Below are 22,500 nucleotides of genomic sequence, written 5' to 3' on the forward strand. Positions count from 1 at the left end.
AGTTACGCATGCTCATCAGAAACTTTCTGAGCATCTGAAACATCAGTAGTGATTCTGCTTTCTATCCAGAATTTCATCAAAGATGAACACAACTTTACACTCCTCATAAATTCAGAGTCCAGATCTTGAAGTTCAGATGAAAGTCCAGCAGAGTTCTGTGAAGACCGTACTGATGATCTCGATCGTTCAGCTCTCAAATGGAAGCACAAACATGAACTCTACATCCTGATTGGCTTTTCCCTCGCCCAGTCCTCAGAATGAACTTCGCACAGAGACAGTTTTTCCGACTCAGCTTATGCCTTTAGTAAAGAACAGTCTTGATCTGCTCCTTTTCTCCCTCATATCCTGGTTCAGATGAGGCTTTAAAGATGTCATTGCAGCAGATTGGAGTGTCTTGTGAGTGTTGTGTTCTGGCTGTTTTCTCCATCTGTAAAACCCCATGTTCTTTATTCACTCCTCTCTCTCCCTCTATGATGTAGAGCTGTGTGTAGATCCTGTTCAGGAGGGTTTGATTCTCTTGTAGTTTGATTCCCCTCAAATATGGTCTCAAACTTGTTCTTCATACTAATTTTGTGCTGTTTTTGACTTGCTGTAGTTCATATAATCTAATGGTTGCTGAAAACAGGTCTCCAGTCTATCTATCTCTCACCCACACAGCAGAAACAAGAACCACACACAAAGAATGAATCTTTTATGAAGATATGCGGTCATTTTCAAACTAGCGTAACACAATAAAAGCTTTGATAATGCTTTTTTGATACATGTTGGAGACTCTTTCTGACCTCAAATCTCACCTTGAATTGAATAATCGAAGAGAAGATGACACAAACGTATTACAAAAACAACAAGTCATATTTTTATATTCAGTGTATATGAGCCTTGAGTTATATTCTACAGCCATCTACTAGCAGTAGTTCAAATGTAATGTTAATTTAATTTTTAACCCTAAACACATAATACCTTGGTCTTTATTGACCCAGGACGCCATTCACAACCTCCCCATCATTTATTTTTGAAGTTAGACATTATCCTTCTTTAGTATTCCTCAATCTAATCATTATCACGACAAAATAAGAAAAAACTAAAACATACATTATAAAACAATATTGGTTTTCTGATTCATTTATTGTAAAAGTGCATAGCTTACCTAAGGTACAGTAATAGTGTATATTTTCCTGCACAACAGTAATTAAAGATCTGATGACTCAATAAGTGCAATTCACCTTATTCCTCAAGGTGGCATTCAGTTTGATACACACACGTATGCTTGATGTTTCACCTCATAATTATCACACACAAAACAAAGCATATCATCAGCAAACCTTGAAATGGTTCAGTGATTTACTGAGGAGCAAGTATACTATATGCAATCAAATATTAGTGTCACTTGAACTTAATGTTGTATTTGGTGAATAAAACTGCCAGCTTATAAAATACTGTTTTTTAAGATGCTGAATGAATTCTGACAAAAACAGTGATAATGGTAAAATCTGTTCAAGCTGATCGGTTACAAGTTTCAAAAGATAACAATTGGGGAAACATTCATGCATTCATGGTTAAAAGTGTGTTTTTTCATTATATGATATTGATGTGTTTTAAAATTGGCTGTAAAATCATGCATTCAATTTTTTTCCCCCTTGTGTGGGCTCCTTATGCCACTCCTGTCAAGATGCCATCCTGGGTTGGTTTCCCATGCCTAAATCTGCCACTGAAGATACTTGTAATTCCCATGCCTAAATCTGCCACTGAAGATACTTGTAATGGACAGTGTACTCACTGAAGAAGTAGTGTAAGAAACTGTGCCTTCCAGGTTGTTTGCTATAATTCTTTTCTTGTCTCCAATGATTATTATCTCTCACCTGGGGTTAAAGGTCACTCTTCATCACTAAAGAGAATGGTGCTCCATGGATTGCTTCACTCTTCATAGAACACAGCTGGGCTTTGAGAGTCTGCTTTTACTAGTTCTGGTAAGGAGAACAACAATGTCCCCTCTCTCTCTTCATATAGGCTCATTTTTAGAGGCAGTGCTCTTCTAGGCTCTGAATAAAAGTTTCAGTTCTGTTTTGAGAAACAGAAATTGGACTGATGATTTAAAAGAGAAAAAATGCTCTTTATTGTAAAAAATGGCCTATTTTGACTAAGTGTCTCTAAGAAGATTGATTTAGTTTCATAACTTTAAAGGAACTACTGTACAAGCTGAAATTTTATTTTTTTCTAATGATGTTTTTTCTATGAAAAGTCATGGAAAATTCTCAGTACTTTTCCTCCATTAAATAAAATTTAAACCAAAATCATCATCATTATTATACGTTAAAAAAATACATGCACTCAAATGAGATGAAAATTTTAGCCATATTCAGTGGCCTGATGTGTTTTATTTCAGTGGGTCACCTTACAAGATTGAAATTACATGACCAGCTGAATATTACTTGATCTCAGCAGGCTCAATTGATTCAATAGTGTTGTAGCTGATTGTGAAGAGTAAATTGTGACATACATATATACATACATTATTCCTTCCATAATAAAAAACGAAAAGGATTTTTTTTTTAGTCATTCTACATAACTTTATAAATGTTTACCTGTGTACAGGTTAAGGAGCTACTTAAATGTCTATTGATGCATTTTCTGAAGTTGATAAATACAATTAGATATAGTGATTGCGATATGATAATTGTCTCAACAGCAGAAGTTGAGGAAGACACAGTGGTAACATGAACAGTTTTATCAGAAAAGCAGCAATGCAAGCATGCAACTATGTAGCTCAGTCAGCCCTGAGCACTTGTTTTGTTTTTGCAGGTACTGGTTAGGTATAGTGGACAAGCAGGGTGAAGACCGAACTGCAGACAGGCTAAAAGAAGGTAAGAGTCCAGGATTAGTAATCAGATAAGTTATTTCTTTTGTCCGAGGCATAGATGACCAGACAATGTGTGTGTGTGTTTGGTGCTGGCTTATTGGGGACTAATTGATGGGGCTAACGGCAGACAGGTGTGGTGATTGTGGACTGTCAGCAGGTGTGGCCAGGAGGATTCTGGGAAATATAGTGCGCATGCATAGTGACTGGTGATCCAGACAATACTTACCTCCTGGAAGGTGGAACTCACGATAACATACATTATTATAATGGATTTTTTTTCAAATATCTGGAATTAATTGTTTAAATCAATGGACCTCTGAAAAACATCTTATTCCTCCCAAGCAGGCGTTCAGGTTAGAGTTGCAGAAAATACTTATCTGGCTTAGCTGCTTTTTATGATGTCAAGATCTCTTTAAAAACCCTTAACAAATGTTCCATTTCAGGTCAAGGTACAGAATCATCACTATTAAAGTGGATAGTTCACCCAAAATGTTATCTTTGTCATAATTTATTCCTCAAGCTTGAAATGTAAGCCGGTGAAACTGTTCCTTTACATCTCACTGTCACTTCAACATGATACAAACCATACTAGTAATTTAACCTAATCATAGACCTGGCCAAAGACTCACGGTAAAATGGATCGACTTTTGATATACGATCGGGGACATCAAACTGAACCAAATTCTGTCACAGTCATGATGCATACATCCTGGTATTCAGAAGAGGCCCGTGAATTAATCCAGAAGTTTGTCCATTGCAGACCAACAGCATTGAACAGGATCATTCACCTCTAAGGCAAAATTCCTCCTACAGTAGGTGGACAACAAGAATAGCATGAATATCGCCACCGCGAGGGCGACGGCTTTAACTGCAAGTCAGTCAGGGTGTTAAAGTTATTTGTGAAACTATCGCCATGGTAAGCGAAATCGATTGATTGCAAAACTGACTGTAATTGTTAAATGTTGGTATTGTAAACAGATGAAAGGACGAAGTAAAACAACAATAACATTATAATATAACATTGTATCATCCTTAAAAACCATTAGGAAAAATTACGAAGGGTTAATTTCAAAACGCGGGATCCTGACCTCTAACCGTGTGTCACACTGCTGCCTCTCTTTCGCGTACGTCAAAATCGTCATCACCGCCGCTGAATAATGCTGCAGTGAAAGATCTCAGCGGGACGCTCTGACGTAGATTTGAATGCTTATCTTGTATTTAGATGGAAGGCCACAAAGCTGCACGATGCTTCGTTTGATCTCGGTGCAGACTGAACCCACAAGAAATGTAATCGCTATAAGCTTAACCTCTGTTAAATATTGTATATGGATCGCGAGTATTAAGATCCTTTACCTAATAATGCCATAAAGCACTCTGAAAAATACTCTGATGCAAGTAAAAGTCCCTGCATTGAAAATGTTACTTAAGTAAATATAATCAAGTATAAACATTTGTTAATGTAAGTAGAATCAAGCGAAATTTGTTTGCGCAACCGGGACCACGGTAAATGGTTTGTCTACTGTAGATTTATTGATTCGGGACACTGTTACTGCACATCAGTGAACCTCACCAGGAACATGAACCAATCCCCAGACACCTTGGTCCACGTGATCATTTTTATTTATAAAATCAGATTGCGAACATGGACATCATAGATGCGTCCCTCGTCCCTCCATTTGCTTCGAACTACAATGTGGTCGGAGCGCGCTCTGGTGGAAAACCTCTCAAGCGGTGGACTTCTGGCGTTCACTGGTTGTCACTAACACAGCCCGCCATAGCTCATTACCATAAAAGTTGGCCTGATCTCAGCTCGCCACCGTGCTAGAACACCCGGCTCATTACTGAAAGCTGAATGACTTCTGGCCACAGTGTGAACTAATGAGGTAAGGCTACAGTCTCACGCCATTAAATGCTTTTCTAAAAGAAAATGACCTTTACACAAAGGCTCTAATCTGCATGCTATTGTTTTTAAAAAGTCATTACATATATAGGAGGCTAAGGAGGATATATGGATATATATATATATATATATATATATATATATATATATATATATACATACATGGATTAAAAAGGCTAAATGTTTTCATTTCGGTTCATCTCTTGGTGGAAGAATAAAATCTTCAGGTTCCATTTTGCAGAGCCGTTAATGAGAACGTTCCAGCATTAGGGGAAATAATTCTTATTACTCTGTTATTATTCTTGATTCTTCAAACTTCAAACTGCTTAACATTTTCAGAATTCATGCCTCTACCTACTGTGTGACCAAAAATTTGAAGTATTTTCTGTTTCCAGCTGTTTGATCAGCGCTTTTGAAATTCCAACGCAAAACATATTCCATTGGAAACAGCGCAACCGTTCATTTGAGTCCATCTCTTCTTGGTAATATTTAAGTCATGCTCATTATGATTTTTTCTCTAGTCGATACTGGAAACACGCATGAATTATGGAAAGCCTATTCTTCCCATAAAAATGAATAATAAGCTTCAAATTTGGGCAACATTCCACGAATATGGAAAATGCTTGGATTCTGGTCCCGACGATTTAGAGGTAAGCCCAACTGTACCTGAAGGGTTTCGCTTTTAAATTGACATATTTATTTGTTTTGTTTGTTTAAAACCTGAAGCCTTTCTTAGACACACAGATATGGAACTGGTAGACTCTGACAAAACACAGGACTGAAAGGACATGGGTTTTAAAGACAGGTAACGAGGGACCTAAGGAGACACACCTGGGAAATGGAAGCTTTAGCATAAGTTCTTTGGCCTGGGAAGACTCAATTGTTAGCCGTCAACTTTTGGCTCCCTTCTCAATTGTCCAATCACGCTCCTATTAATAGAAGTGATAAAGGACCTGGGCTATACACTTGTCTGAGCTTGCAGATGCTGAACGCTTCCACTCACCCCACCATCCACCCCTCCACCACCAAGATGGCTTCCTCCCTCACCAATAACAAAAGCTTCTTCTCTCCATCTTCCTTACCACTGCAGGATGCTTCTTTCCCTCCAACCATCCCCACCACCACCAGGATGGTCCCTCCTAAAACCTCACGGTTTTGCAACATGCAAACTACGGACTTGTATCCATATTACTTTTTAAACTTAATTTGTTTTAGCTGTTTTTAAAAAACATGCAGCAAAAACAACATAGATATGATTAACCGGTAAAATTTATTACCGTGAGTTAACAAATTTACATTATAGGATACTTAGCAACAGAGTCTAGGCCTAATCTAGGTTATGTTGTTAAACTATTTACCCAAGTTTCATGTATAAGCTTTTATCCATTTTTTTTCCATTGTAATCTGAAAATTACTCTAAGAAATGCAAAAAAAGCATTTTGTGCATGAGGCAGAACTGCCCTCCCCGCGTGTCTCAGCTGTGGACGTATTTAAAAATGGCTTTGATATAACGGTTGCTGTCCCATTTTATACAGGAATTGTTCATTTAAAAAAAAAATCTAATCGTTTTTTTGAGGAAGGTGCCACTGGCTACATTTACATGCACACTTTTTGGTTCAATCGGACTGAATTCATTATGATTGATGTATCTGATTGTAGTGTTTATGCTAAATAAAGTGATCGGGTTGATGCTGTTTATATGGCGGTCACAAGATTCAAATCGGAATATGAATAGATTTTTTAGACATACGCACACTGCCTTGTAAATAGTGGGAAGTAGTTAAAAAGTGAAAGTGATATAGATAATATGAGAGTTTCTCACTGTTTGCACAATATATACCCTTCTCCTACACCTACTTTTCTTTATTGTTTTTTACAGCAGAATTAATATTTACCCATTTATGGATAAATATATATATAAACCGCTGTGCTGCTCATATTTATCACACACAAAAAAACTACAAAACAAAGCCCCCTCCCAGCACCCAAACCGGTTGTGCTGTGGATGAGTGATCCAACACAAGGTTGTCAACCTGCTCACTTATAGTTGCAGTAGAGTGAAAGGAGAGTTTAAAATGACAGTATTACTTGATTTGGCGCAAATGAATTTCTTTGATTCAAAAGGAAGTTTAGCCAATTTTTCAATAAGATTCGAAATTTCATTCCGATCAAGCTCCAATCGGATCGATTAAGGTGTTTGAGGATGAACGCTTTTCAATCTGGACGAACTGAATCAATCCGATTTACAAATGGCTATTTGGGTGCATGTAAACCAGCCACTGCCTCAGGAGTCAAAGATAATTGTCACATCATTAGGTTGCCAATTAACTGGGTAAAATGGAAAATAAGGGCTGAATTCAGTATCTTTCTCTTTACATATTTAAGAAAATAGTGTTTTTCTTAGAAAATAGCGTTTTCATTCTTTAAGAAAACAGGACATAGAATGGTGACTATCCCAACATCTAGAATGTACAATAATGGGCCTCGGTGATCCGTCTGCAAAGGAAAAAGTTATCAGAAATGACCCGATTGAGCTTTTATCAAATCTATCATGGCATCATTCAAAAACTCCTTTATCATCACAAAAAAAAATGTTTCATCGCTCAGAGGTGGGCTCTTGTTCATTATGCTTCACAGTAATAGTGGGAATTGAGAAAGTGTGAAAATATCAGTAGGTGCCTGCAAATGGCATTTTTAAAGCATGAACAACCTAAAGGCTCAAGAGAAATGATATTTCATTGCGCGATTTTTTTAAAACAATGAAACATTTCTAAAGTTTTGAAATCCGGGAAATATTAGTTTCAAATCTATATGAAGCCTTTCCTGTGAATAACTAAAAATGCAAGGCTTTCTTTCAAAGAGGAGAATATATTTAAGAGTGAAGTTTGTTCGGTACTTTGGATTTGTAAATAATTCCACTGGAGGTCTAACTCTCAAGTTTGACTGGCCACCAATTGCTACTTAGGCCATGTCTTCCCTCTTATTCGCGGTGATCTGGAATGCCTCTGCCTGCTGGAAATGCTGGCTCATGATCGGCGAAAGGTATCGGTTTCTTCTGCCTTGCAATTCAGAATGCGTGATAGCAGTGGCTATAGTTGCCCACTGCCCAGAAAGTGTGTTCATGGTGTGTTCACTTATCACTGCTGTGTGTGTGTGCGTCTTGGATGGAGTTAAATGTGAGAGCACCAATTCCAAGTATCGGGTTACCATATTTGGCAAATGTCAAGACTTTAACTTTTTTCACTTTCATGATAAACTTTTACACCATTCGCATAGCCATTGGAAAAAAACAGACTGGGCTGCTGTTCAGCTGGAGGGGGTTGGGGTTTGAAAGTGAGAAGTGAAAGTCCGTGAGGGGTTTGGAAGTGAAGAGTGAGAGTCATGAGGAGTTTAGGGGTAGTTCTGCATAGCTTGTGGGGGTTGGAAATAAATGTGTGAATCTCTTGCTCTTTCATATGGACAGTGTCTTATGAGTGGGTTTCAAACTTGCAGAGCAGGTTTAGGCAAAAAAAGTAGGACAAATGCAGCTTGTTTGGTTTGGCTTTTTGCTAATTTTTGCAACTGCATACAGAGTATTACATACAATGCAATATGATATGTTTGGACTCTCTCAGGAGAGATGAAGCACCTCTGAGAGAGAGAGACCAAGAAACTGGCGGAAAGAAGGCGTGCATCTGCCAAAGAGACAAAACCTTTTTTGTTCTTCTTAATGTATTTGTTGCTTTAGCCCATATTTTCAGTTTTGCACTGATATTTTAATTTTACGCCCAACAATGCTGGAGTCGTTTTAGCCCAATACAAATGTAAAAATATATTACAGTAATAAGAAACTATCTGAACGACCCTATGCCAGACCTAAGTATTTTAGTTTCATTACTGGACAATTAGTTACTGATGGTGACACTTTCGCCTTGTATGTCAAACCTGGGGCGGATTCACTGAGAAAATCTTTTTTAAGAAATAGGCCTAAGTTGAAAAATTTCTTAAAAGATAAATTCCTTGAGAAGTTCATAAGAATCTTCTTAAGTGTAATTCTTGAGACTCTCTTAATAAGTTCTCAAATATATTCTTATAGACATCTTAATTTTTTCCTTATCTGAATGAATACACAGATGCACAGATATTAAGCTCACTATTGTCTTTAAAGCTTCCTGCAGATTACACATAATGGTTTTGGTTTTGAATTGGTTTGTTTGGTATTAGATATTTCAAACTTTCTTGTAGATATATTATTTCTCTCTTGCATGTGAGACATCCCAATTTTACAGTTATTTCCATTATCAGGGAAAAAAATTCAAATTGATCGAGGGCGCCTCCTGTCATTTTTATGCACTTTATTATTATTCATATTACTGGTATTTGTCATGAAAGAGTATTAGAGTACATTTCTTTTAGGTTACGGTATGGGATCCACATTAAAAATAAATCTTTACAAGTGCAATAGAGACAGATGAAGGAGCTAAATTGAAGAAGGCTATTTGGCGTTTTTAAAATAATCTAACGGCCGATGTTGCTCCAATTCTTTGATCGATGGTTGTTCTTGATCAAAGATTTATTGGATGCATAATCTCTATAAGCTTGTTTTAATAAATCTCTTTTTGCATTAAATAAACCAAAAACATACAAAGCTTGGAGTTCAGTTCGATATTATTGTAGCTGAGATGAATTATTAAGTACTATAGACTCTTGAATAAGATGGGAGTTTCACATTGCGCATGTAAATTTACTACTGATAAATAAAGGTTTTCACATGCAATTTATCAAAAATAAAACCTGACCAGATTTTGTAATGAAGATAAAATAATTTGAATAAATAAGAATAAATGCTAAATGGTAGCGCTCAGCATCAATACTTTCGCCCGCATAAAATCTTGCATTCTGATATGTTTAGGGAGCCAAATGCACGCCTTGCGGTTTCTGCAGTAAGCTACCAAGGTTCCTTTCGCTTGAGGTGGTTTTGACTTGTAGAAAAAGATTAAATGTAAAAGAATGTTAGGTGGAAAAGCGTTGCGCGGTAAAATTTGTCCGTAATGAACGGTAATAAACTAATCAAGTAATCCAGCTGTTTCGCTGATGGTGTTATGCGGGTGAATTACCTCCATAACATCATGGCTGCGAGCAATTTTATGTGCAATCTGGATAGACTGAGGAAGCTAAAATATTCCTGCTGGCTTGTGACAGAAAAGAAATATAACAGCCATTTTTAGATGGTAAACACGCTTCAATCACAATCTACCGAGGAACTTCGAGTTATATGCTGCTAGCTAAAAAGGATTTGATGAGCCTGGAACGTACGAAAGTAAGTGGAAGGACTTTAAAACAGTGGTACATGGCGAGGAAATAGAACTCTCCCAAAAGCGGTTCCTGCAGGGGAAAGCAAGCAAATTCAGTTTTTCGGCCAAAATGGATAAGATTTTTTGACTTCCACAGACCTATCAGATTTACTAGTCTGTCTTACGTCGTGGCACAAGCTCGGATTTGGTGTAGAGTTATTCATTTAAATTACTGGATAACATTTAAAAGGTAAATGTGGAGGACTTTCATGAAGCATGAAAACACACTGAAACACCGCTGATTCAATAGGTACCTAAAAGCCCCTAGTTATAGCATTTTTGCATCACATCTTGTTACAGCTGGTTGTATCCACATTTTAACTTAAACTTCTGAAGCCTGTTTTGCTTTGGAACTACTATACAGCTTTGACATTTGCTGGTCTAGTCTGACACAATATTTCCACATCGGTGCTATTACAACTATTGGGATGGGAAGAGAGCTTTGTTGGCTAATGTTTACAAAGTTTTTCCTTTTAAATTTAACAGAGTCAGCAGATATTTCTAACTCTGGAGTTCAGAAGTGAGAACAGTGACAGATCTTCACCAAATGAATCCCAGCTTGATGGTTCCACAACATCAAGACACCAACATGTCTGGACCCGTTCATCTGCAAGGCCTACTCTAGAATTGGGGAGCTGACATCCTTTTTTGAAGCCCTCTTAAGACAACAGCAGGAGCAAGCTGACAAAGACAGCTTGTTCAGTCCATTTCCACTGTTCTTGGTTGTGCAGTTCAATGCTTTGAGCGCTGTGCACAAGCATCAGAGAGACAAGCTAGTGCTTATGAGGCCCTGGCTTATTTGGGGCAACAAGGCCATTTCCCTACACCATAATTTTCCCCACACAATGAGCAGTCTACCTCCTACAACCAACAGCCATCAACATCTTACAACCAACAGTGGTCTACTTCCAACAGCCCCAACCAGTCTACCCCTCACAACCAACATCATCATCCAATCCCCTACAACCAATGTTCAAGTACCCCTGCTGACAGACATGATACCAATGTAATCATTCACATCATACATAAACCTGTAGTAGTTAGTGTTATCAAAAGATGCGACCACAATACCATTCATCTTAGTGGGGAAATGGACGTTTTTAAAATTTCAGTACCGGATTGTAGCCGCTGGTGGTACTTTGATGACAACACTAGTAGTAGAGGTAGGCAACAGAAACTGTTCCCTTTACAATAATTTTGTAGAACACTGGTTCCTTATTATATTTGTTTAAGGCCAGGTTGTTCTGCTTGGCAGTACCTGATGATCTCAGCTATGTTTTTGATCTTATTATTTTCAACTAAAGGAAAGGAGTTATCTGTGTTTACAGATTGCACTATGGAAGACCATTGGAATAGCAGATGTATTAAGGTTATTCGGCCACATTTTAGAAGTTGGCAACTGCACTCATAAAATGTATTTTTTTTTGATAGAATTGTTTTATGATTGCATTATCCGGGGAAAGAGGCAAACGTGATTTATATTTGATTGCAAAAGGCTCTGTTGCGTCAATTTTTTTTTTGAGTTTTGTAATGCTTTAGTTAACATATGTTACAATTACAATGTTTAATGTACTGTTCGTGCAGCCTAAAGCAAAATATCGTTTAATTGTGTTCTTTACTTTTGAACAATAAAAATAAAACCAAAACATGCTTCATTCTCAAAACAGTATTGTTTTATTTTGTCTGTATAGAATGATCTAAGACTTGTTTTGATTTGTTTGACACTCTGATCCACAATGTTTATATTCCCAGTTTACAAGGCATAATCTTACAATACTTAATCCATAGTACTGAACAAAAAAAAAAAAAAAAAAAAAGAACAAATTTCAAAGAATGCACAATAATCAAGTAACTGAATGTACTCAGATAAGAATGGTTACATGTACTTGTAGGATTAGGGAACTGCCAAACAAAGACTGGTTGCCCCACATGACATACTAGGGCATTCCTGATGATTTCCTGTGCCCTCTCTGTTTGGATGACTTATTATAGTGTTTGGCTGATGTTGGAGTGTTTTACAGGGGGTCAGGTAGGACAGGTGGGCGTTGTTGCTTATCTTTTTTTCACAAAAAAAAACATATTATGGTAATACAGAACATGCAGTCACAAAACTGTTGGCTTGAAGGAGTGGTGGCACAATCTGATCACTTTTGCAAGGAATATGCCATCTTGCCTTTAGGTGGCCAAATCTGTGCACAACTTTAACCCGAATAGCACTGAGCTGAACATTAAAAGTCTTTTCCTCCTGTGAAAGGTTAGGACCGGAGAACCCTTTCATAAGCCATGGGAGTAATGGGTAAGCTGTGTTTCCAGCTATGAGTAGAGGCACCTGCATGCCTCTACATCTACGCTGGGCTTGGGGGTGTCTCTCAGGGGAAAAGCTGTTGAAAGTCAGAGTTATTTGTCATATGCACAGGTACAACGCCTACAAATTATTGGGTGCTGATGTGCTACAAAACGGTAATAAAACTACAAAATAAAAACTTCAGTTTTCACAAATCAACGATAGGAGTAAAACACAAAACTTGGACTATGGCGGGCCACCCTTTCCGGTTCACGTAATACCATCTGATGGGGAAAGTATCGGGATATGGCGCGTCCAAGTCCAGTGCGGCCAGTCCACCTGCAGTGTACAAGGGGGTGCCCTTAAGTGGTGGCGGTGGCGCTCTTGCCTGACCTCAGGCCAAGTCGGGTAATTTGACGAATTGGTTTGGTTTAACCACTTACACGAAGTTATAGCCTTGGCATACGGCATGGCACAGGCAGTTGAAGGGAATGGTGGTTTTTGCTCACGCCGAATGTCTGTCCGACAACTCAGCACCGCCTGCCAACTTGTACCAACGAAAAATGGCAATTCGTTTTTTGTGTTGATCACGCGTCGTTAAAGGAATTCAGATGCTCCTGCAAATTGATGGACAATAATGCAGGGCTCTGGAGTGCGACCAATTTGGCTAATTTCTCAATGATGTGGTGCGACCAGCCGTTTGAGGGGAAAAAATGTCTCCGCGACTCTGAAAGTCTCCCTGTGGTTCAACAACAGATACTAGAGCCCTGCATTTCACCTGCCCGAATTTTCACAGCATCACGCTTCAGACGGCGGACCCCCCCCCGCCCCGCGCCCCCCTCCCGACCTGTTTACCGAGCACTCCTCCTTACATTATATATTTTAGACATCCATCAATTGAGTGAAGAAAAATTGGCCGCGCTGGATGAGGAAAAAAACAGAGACGTCCCTTACCACACGACTGTCAAGAACAGCTTTGACAGTGTTTAGGTGTCCTGCCAGCAGCAGTTATGGTGGTGTGTGGCCAGTGCACTGAACAATTCTGCGTTTCAAATACATGCAACATAGGCTTAAGTTTGCCGCACAGCCCGGGCCAAAATAAGTAATTACCATAAATGTGATAGGGGAAAATAGTAGGATATTTGAATTATTTACTAATAAACTACTGTTTTCTGAGTCTGTGTCGGAAGGATGAAGTTGCCGAGCCTGACTCGCCATCTCCTCAGACGCGCCTTCAGAGAGCAATCTTTACGGATATTTATAGATTAAATAAAGGAGTTTTGTTTCCGATTTGTTTTATTGCAAAATATGATATTTGATGGTGTGTGTAAGCTAGTCTATACGAAGATATAGTTATTCATATGCTCTGTGAGGAATGTAAGAGTCATCTACGGAGATAGTTCGCTTGACTTTCCTGATACAATCGGTACTCCTGTTGGTAGCAGAAAAAGCGACAGGGACGACGGACACAGTACAAAGCAGCAGGCTCCCGTAGTGTGTAGATAGTCTTAGAAATTATAGGATAAAAACGTAACTTAAATTTATGATCTTGTCATGTGTTATCATTGAAACTGAGAGTATTTAAGTTAAATTTTAGACTCCGTGAAGCACTTTTAAGCAAACCAACACCTTTTTCAGTAGTGGGCGTACCTTTCTTGTTGAATTGTTGCTTCAAATAAGAAAACTTTATGTTGACCAGAATTGTTAGTTAATCATTTTCCAGTCAATATTGCCCTATATTGGACAAGCGATTAAAAAAAAAAAAAAAAGTGAACTTGTAAAACTGTAGTGTTAAATGCGATGCGGCGAAAATTTGGGGCACCGAAATCTGTATGCTGGTGCACATAGAAAAAACAAAGGTTAGTCGCACATTCACAGTGAAAGACAAGTTAGTATTAAGAGGACCCGTGATATGGATCTGCATAACATTCATCAAATGGGTCTCTGAGAAACTCGATGAAAGTGTTGTAGCCGGTCAGGCATAAAATGTAAGTTGGTTCACTCCGAACCTCCCAACACAAGAAATCCTTGCTGACTTTGTCGCATTTTGCTCTCGGTATGTATGGGTCCTCGACGTCATCTTAATGCCCTTGCTTGCCAGGGCATTAATCTCAAAAATTCTTGAATTTCCGTCGGTCTGTGCATAGCCTTATGATTTTAGCAATTGCAAAAATGCACTGCTAGGACATTTAAAACTGGCCCAATCGACTATACTAACTGACGCAGTCCTGTTCTCCAGTTATGCTTTGATGTTGTTATATGCTGCGGTGTTACGGGAACCGTTTACTTTATCAGTCAGTCGCTGGAGGGTGAACAACTTGATGGAAAGGCATCTAATCGCGTTGGTATTTGGGATTTTATTTTTTTTTGAGCCACATTTGAAAAGATCACATCGCTTGCAGAAACATCAGTAGAGAGTGGAGCGCAAAGAACCGTGGCTAATGTAGTCCGTCCAGTAACTAATGATGAAATGCGCAGTTTGCAGAGAGGCCTTCAGTTTGTTCTCGGTGGCTGTCCCTGACTTAAAGGGACAGTTAACCTAAAAAGCATTTTGGTCATCGTTTACACACCCACAAGTTATTCTTAACCGGTAACTTAACTTCGTCTGTTTAATATAAAAGAAGAATCTTTTAAATAATGTGGGTAACCAAACTGTTTCTGGTCCCCTAATGAAGGGTTTTTTTTTTTAACCTTACTATGGAAGTTACAACCATTAGCTGTTTACTTGAAACACTTTCTTCAAAGTATCTTCTTTTGTGTTCAACAGAAGAACGAACTTTATGCAGGTTTAGAACAACCGGTAAAGTGACTATTTTCATTTTTGTGTGAACCTGAAAGCTGCAGTTGGTAACTTTTTTGGGGCTCGCGTCTGGCGGAAAACATTGTATCCGGAGCTACTCCTCTCTGTTTACTCTATGGCGATCCGCAGGTACTGTGCTATCTGGCAGCTTTGCCGCCCCCAACCAACTAAAATAGTCTAATATACATATTATTAAGGTGTACTGTAGGTGATTCAGGATAAGACAAAACCTCTCTTCCCCCTTTTCTGGCAGCGTTTCCCCCTCGGTCGTGACCGTGCGGCCCAGACAAAGGGCTCTGAAGCGGTGTTTGTAAACAAAGCACCAGTGTTCAAGAACTCAAAGTCCGGTTTGCGTTTCACGACCTAGGAACCTATGTTTAAAAGCACGTGTCTATCGTAGACAGTTATACAAACAACATCCAACATGTAGGACAACAAAATAACAAGTAAAACAAACGAAAAACTGCAACGTTTACTCGGAGCTCGCAACACAGCGCCATGCTCGGTGCATCTTGGAGTGCCATCAGCGCTTTAGCAAACTGGTATTGACTAAAATTTTTCGTGAATGTTGAAATATAAAAAATGACATCACATAACTAAACATTTCCAAAATGTATATTGTTTATGTGCTCTGAAATAAACTAAATGATAAACTACATTATTAACGGGCTTCACCCTAGGGGTGAACTTTTAACCGTGTGCGATCGAGAGCCTCCTGACCATTATATTACAGTCGGGATGGAAAGCTCGTGGCTGACCAGCAAAACACTGCAGAGGGTGGTGAAAAAAACTGCCAACGATCACAGGGACACACTTCCTGCTTTGAGGACATCCAGAGGAACGCTGTCACGGTCCGCAGCATCTTAAGGACTCCTCTCACCCTGAAACCCTGGACTATTAACCCCCTCCTGGAGGCGCTCAAAGGGTCCTCCGGGCAAGGACCAGCAGATCCAGGAACCCGCTTTTCTCTACAGCTGTCCCCCCTTGCTGACTCTGCCCTCTGACACCCCCCACACCATACACCAGACTCCCCCCCCCCCTTTTCATACTCTGACCGATTTATTTATATTATTATTATTTACAACACAAAATCAGTTAACTGCTATTACTTGCACGACTTCCTGTTCATCGCCAGGAAACACTGAATACCCATTTTGCACACTGAAATATTCTATCACTTTACTTCCATTGGCATAAGTGTAAATGGTTCAATTTTCATAGTTTCTGCTTATAGTGTATATACACTTCACATATCCATCTGTGTAGATGTTCATAGTAACACTATCTGTATACATGCTGATAGTATTTAAAATTTTAAATCTGTAAATTATGTCCATAATACTTATCTGTATAGTTATTGTAACATTGTAACCTTGTATATTCTGTACTTACTGCTTATTGCACTTCGGGTTAGATGCTAACTGCATTTCGTTACCTTTACCTTACATGTGCCGTGAGACAATAAATTTAAAACAATCTAATCTAATCTAATCTAACATTATTTTGACTGGTCAATGATACTAGTATACATAAACATTTAGTGAGTTAATGAAACTTCATAATGTTCACTTGATTATATTTAGTCAGTAATTATAGTTTGGAAAAAGTCTAACTAGTAAAATGTTAGCGTTGAAAACTAATACAAGTAAATAAAAAAAGACTTACTCATGTTTTGTCTCTGCTGGATCAAGCCTTCATTTTTTTCTGAGAATCCCCAAAAATCAAATCCTGAGGGAATCCTCCCGCCATTTTTGGTGGATTATGTCTTATTTCCCCTCGCGGGAAAAAAACAGTAAAATAAAAAAAAAATTGAACATCTCGCTGCTTTGTTTGTTCTGGGGTATGGTCGTTTACACGCACCGAGCTTCACATAGAACATGATCTATCCATAGCGCATCAGCGGGTGGGGATCTAAGTCCCATCAGATAAATGAAGGGAGACCATAAAAAATGGGACTCGCGTTGTTTCATATGGATTACTTTAATCTAGAATATTTGTTTTCGGTAGCACTGCTTAGTTTAAATCGACATGTCAAGCTTTCTATAGATATATCTCTCTGTCTCTTTGTTGAGAAATTTTGCTGAGTTACAGTTCATTTTATTGACACTTTCTAAATGAAGATCACCGCAGACCGAGGCTGCAGACAGCGCACCTTATTGTATTCGTGTCTTTTGTAAATGCACAAAGTTTTTTGTTTGTTATTATGCGTGTATACACATAAAAGTAGACCTTTACGTAATTGATTGGATTATTGCCTTCTCTGTACGATCAAAACTGAAAGTGTATTTAAGTTCTTTTCGGTGTTATAGAGAAGTGCCAACAAAACGCGTATTCCGCTTAATCGACTCAGCGGGTTTAATGTTAGTTATAATTATGACGTTACATTAGTCTAAACTTCTCAACATACCATACTTTTTTAATTATTTCTTGTCAATTTGTAATTATTTTTAAAAGTACTTATTACTTAGTTAGATATGTAACTTTAAGGATTTTTAATATTTCTCAAGTCATAAACTGATTAATTAATAATTGGGGGAAGTAGATCAAGAATCGTTCTGGAATCGATTGTACTCCCACAATCGGATCGTCATTCGGATCGGTATGAATAAGGACGCATCCCTAAGTAGGATGTACCGATTGACCAGCCAGGTACCGGAATTGGCCAATTTTCTGCATGCTCAGCCCAAATTGGTGAATTGGTCAGTTTTGTTGCCTTATTTGTTATCTCCTTCGTCAAGCGTTTACTTAGCACACCAGCACTTGTTACAACTGTTCAGACAAAATAGTTTTTACTCAATCTTCCTGTCAAAAATAGCTCCAGTCAGCAGAACGGTTGTGTCTCAGAGCAAAACAGCAGTGTTTTGTTACTGAATTAATCCACATTTTTGAACGAACTGAATTTAATGTTCAGTGCCCATCATAAAACCTCCTTTTTTGAATGATCACCGCTTTTGCCCAATCCCAATTCTATTTTATATCCCTTCATCCCCCCTACCCCTTCCCCCTTTCCCCCTTTAAACAGAGTGTCAAGTTTTGGGGAAAATATCCCCTAAGAAATGGGCCCCCATACTGCACCGTTAAAAGATCATAGTCATCTAGCACCAACAATACACACACCTGGTGTCATAGACCTAAACCCTTCTATAGTATTTGCTGCTACTGCACACACACAGCCCCACACACACAAAAATCTGAGATCGCCAGCTCCCCATCCCAAAAGCAAAGAACTGTAACGTTGTCCCCTTTTTAATTCACGGTGTTAATACTCGTTTCAGGGGGGTGCAGCAAGCCAGTAAATTTTTACTGTATCAATCTCAAATATCATATCTGTATCTGTATTCGGATAATACCAGAGTAGAACTTAACAAACTGTACAAATTGCAGTGTTTAACTAAAATAATATTTTTTTATGAATTACAACTTTGGGCCCATTTTAAAAATCTTCTAGTTGGAGCCGATTTTCTTCGTAGTTTCCGAGATACTGCGGTTTTGCTTGAGCTGAGTTTGAGTCCAACGGGACCTTTGTGATCAATAAATAATATTTAAGATCTAAATTAAAACAGTAAGGGGTTTTTTATGCAATTTTGAAATGCATAAAACCCTTACGTTTAAAAAAAAAATCCCAAATAAAAAAAACGAAGTGGGGGCTAATGGTTGAAATTAGGACTCCCCAATCGAGAAGGGTTGTGAGTTCGAGTCGGGCGGCAAGGTAATGGGTGGGGGAGTGCATGTACAGTTTCTCCACCTTCAATATACATGACTTAGGTGCTTATGAGCAATCATCGAACCCCCAGCTGTCGAGCGCTGGCGCAAATGGCTGCCCTGCTCGTGTGTGTGTTCACAGTGTGTGTGTGTGTTCACTGCTCTGTGTTTGTGCACTTGCCGGATGGGTTAAATGCAGGCACGAATTCTGAGTATGGGTCACCATACTTGGCTGAATATCGCGTCACTTTCACTTTCACTTTCAAATATGGAAAATGATTTTAAGTCATTTCCAGGAAATGCATGTGGAAAAAGGCAACTACGAAAACACTGCTATTTTGTGCGCTTATTTAATTTATAAACTCGTTCTTCTTCACACGCACTTGTTACTGTGTTTGCTTTTAGAGGATATGTAAAAACAACATGATTTGCTTTGGCTCCACGGTTCCTGCATTTAAAAAAAAGTATTTGTATTCTCCAGGTCTGGAAAACCTATGGGGAAAAAAAGAGAACAGAGTATGGAAAAATATTTCCCTTTTTTTTTTTTTTCTATTCATTGTTCTTAAATATAAAATTAATAATTTCTAAAATGCATTTTTCATACAAATTGGAAGATTTCATTAAACATTTTGTGAATTAATTAATTCCCAAAGGGTAAAATTCATTATCAGAATATGTCTTTTTTAAACCCCTAACAATGCATTTGTCATGCAAAACCGCAAAAATTAAGAAGCAAAAATGTAAACCCAGTAGAAAATGTATCTTTATTTTAAATTGATTATTTTCTATACTCAGACAAGAGCTGGTTTGGTTTGAGGATGGAGATCGAGTTTTATTGAATCGGCTGTGCTTGTTTCATTCATTGTTTCATATGTAGCCTTAAGGGTTTTAAAACATTGCCTTTTTTAACACACAAAAAGTAGAACATGATGATGTAATATTTTTTGGTAAAATTTTGCCCTCTTTTGGGCCCTGTTTCTGAGAACACGGGGGTGCAACAACAATGCGTTTCTGATTGCGCTCTTTAAAATTTCCCTTCTTTTCCCTTCACTCACTGAGTGAATTTGAGGTCTGTGTATATTGCGGGTGATCCACTGGCTCACCTGTGAATCTAGGGACACCCAACTGTGCTGCGCCTCACCGAAAATTTGGCCCCGAACTTGGGGGTTAATGTTTCGTTTTTGAAGCCATTTTCCTGCCTTTCTGAAAAAGGTTTGCTTCAGACACACCCCTACTCGCTACATTATATTTTTCCCGCAATGAAAGGGAGATGCACAACGCACAACATTCTCTCTCAATGGCATTTGAGAAAAAAATTTAGCCATTTCTATTGGGGGACTACCCCCCCCCAATGTCTATGGTGGTTTCGCCCTGATCAGACATGAAAATATTTGTGGTATATCTCATGTACTGAATTTACATTTCAAAACCCTTTGTGTTTTTCCCAAAAATTTCTTTGAATCATGACGTAAAAAAATGAACCATATTGAATGTCATAAAAAAAAAAATTATTACTTTTCATTTTAAATCTTTTTTAATGCCACAATGCTTACATTTAGGGGCTTCATGTTGCTTTTTGCGGGGTGTTGCGCCCGCAGATGGTTTATGCTGAGATAAATTTATACCCCCTTTGTTTTAAGTGTGGATCCTGAAAAATCTTTGTTTGAGGGGTACTGGCCTTCCCCCCACCTACCCTCAACAAAAAGCGAATCGGAAAACCTTTATGTGATGCGGGGTGGGGGGAAAAAAGTAGGGGTAGAAAAAGGGGTTGGGCCTACAGGCAACTCATTAATCATTTCCTCCCCATCTGGGGGTTTGGGTTTTATATTTGCATCCTTGCATTTTTTCTTGTTAAAAAAATTTAAAACATTTATATTATAACATTTATCATTTGTAATTTTGTGTTTTTAAAAAATTCTTTTAAGCACCTCCGAGCTTCATTAAAAATGTAAATACATCTAATGCCATAAGATGCAGCTTCTGTGTTTCCTGTAGTGGAAAGATGTAGTTTGTTGATACTGATTTCATTTGAATGGTAATAACACTACAGTAGGGGTGGGTAACATGGCAAAAATAATCATATCACAATTTTTTTCAGGAAAATCCACTTGCGATTCCGCGGTTTTTATCCGCGATTCTTAGTCATGTTGGTTTTTGCACACTATTTAAGTTGTTTGAACAGTACAGTAAACTAATCTCCCTAAGGAAAAAAAAAAAAAAAAAAACCTTGCAAGGTAACAAAATATATAATAAACAAGAATATGGCAGCCATTTTGGGCCAAAGTGGGCAATTTAAAATCTTTGTCATTATTTTTTTATCTTTGTTTTTTTTTTTATTTTGTTTTTATATAAAATAACAACAAAGATACAGATTTACAAGTACATGATACAAAATAAAATAAACAGTGCTACTTTATTTTTTTGCAGGAACAGTAGGCATATGTAGCAGTAGGATTCCAGAAACAGAATTACCAAATATAAAAAATAATACACTATATAGAACATCAATTATACATTAATTCTTAATAAACCTTCTAATAAAAATTAAGTTTTTCAGTCAATAGCAGCTGCATGATTTTTCTCTGTGTTTTGTTGTTTTATTAACATTAAGTGCATAGTTCACCCAAAAAATAATTCATTTACTCAGTCTCTCGTTGTTTTAAACCTGAGTCAAGCTTCTTTCTTCTATTGAACATAAAATTATTTTGATGAATGTGGGTAAGTTAAAACAGTTACTGGTCCCGGGGGAAATGCATAGCATTTTTTCCTACTATCAAAGCCAATGGGGACCAGCAACTGTTTGGCTAGTTGCATTCTTCAAAATATAATCTTTGTGTTCAGCACAAAGAAAGAAATTAATACTGAGCTTGTGCGTAAATAATGACAGAAATCTAATTTTTAGAGTGAACTGTCCCTTTAATAACAAGCGGCAGCATGTTTAGTACTATTCGGAGTTTAAGAGCTACACATCTAATATACGAGCCGCGGATCCATTTTTCTCGCAACTGTCTACTTTCACTTTAGATATAAACAACTGTGTTTATATGTAAACATTGTGTGACAGTATTAAGCGCCAATCGGATGTGAAAGATAACTTAGTCCAGTAATCAGGCTGTTTGACAGGCTTTTAGGTGTACACGCTTCAGGTGTGCGCCCTCAGAAAAAAGTGCATGTCAGAACAGCAAACAAATGAAATGTTTAACCGGCAAGGCTTTAAAGCACATCCAAATGTAATTTTTTTGATTGTGAATAAGTTCAGTGTCCCGTGAGTGTAACTCTGCTGCTAAGTTAACATTTCATGTAAATGCATGTGGTGTTGTACAGTATATTGAGACAGAAGCACCAAAAGTGAAACTGATAGAATGTGCGCCTGTAGCGATTCTACAATATTTCCTCAAAAAAATAGATGCGCGGGAGACATTTTATTAAGCCCACTCCATCAAAAAAATCTTCATATCGCACACCCCTACTCTACAGTGTCTTATTATTCTGAATTAACTGATAACATTTAAAAATTTGATGTGAAAGATGATACATATATTGATTAAGGTTAGGGGAAAAAAAAAGCCCATTTATAAACAAAGTGGAAAATGACATCTGTTTTGTTATATACAGTAGCTCAAT

This window comes from Cyprinus carpio, unplaced genomic scaffold (genome assembly GCF_018340385.1).
Source record: "Cyprinus carpio isolate SPL01 unplaced genomic scaffold, ASM1834038v1 S000000008, whole genome shotgun sequence".
Lineage (NCBI taxonomy): Eukaryota > Metazoa > Chordata > Actinopteri > Cypriniformes > Cyprinidae > Cyprinus > Cyprinus carpio.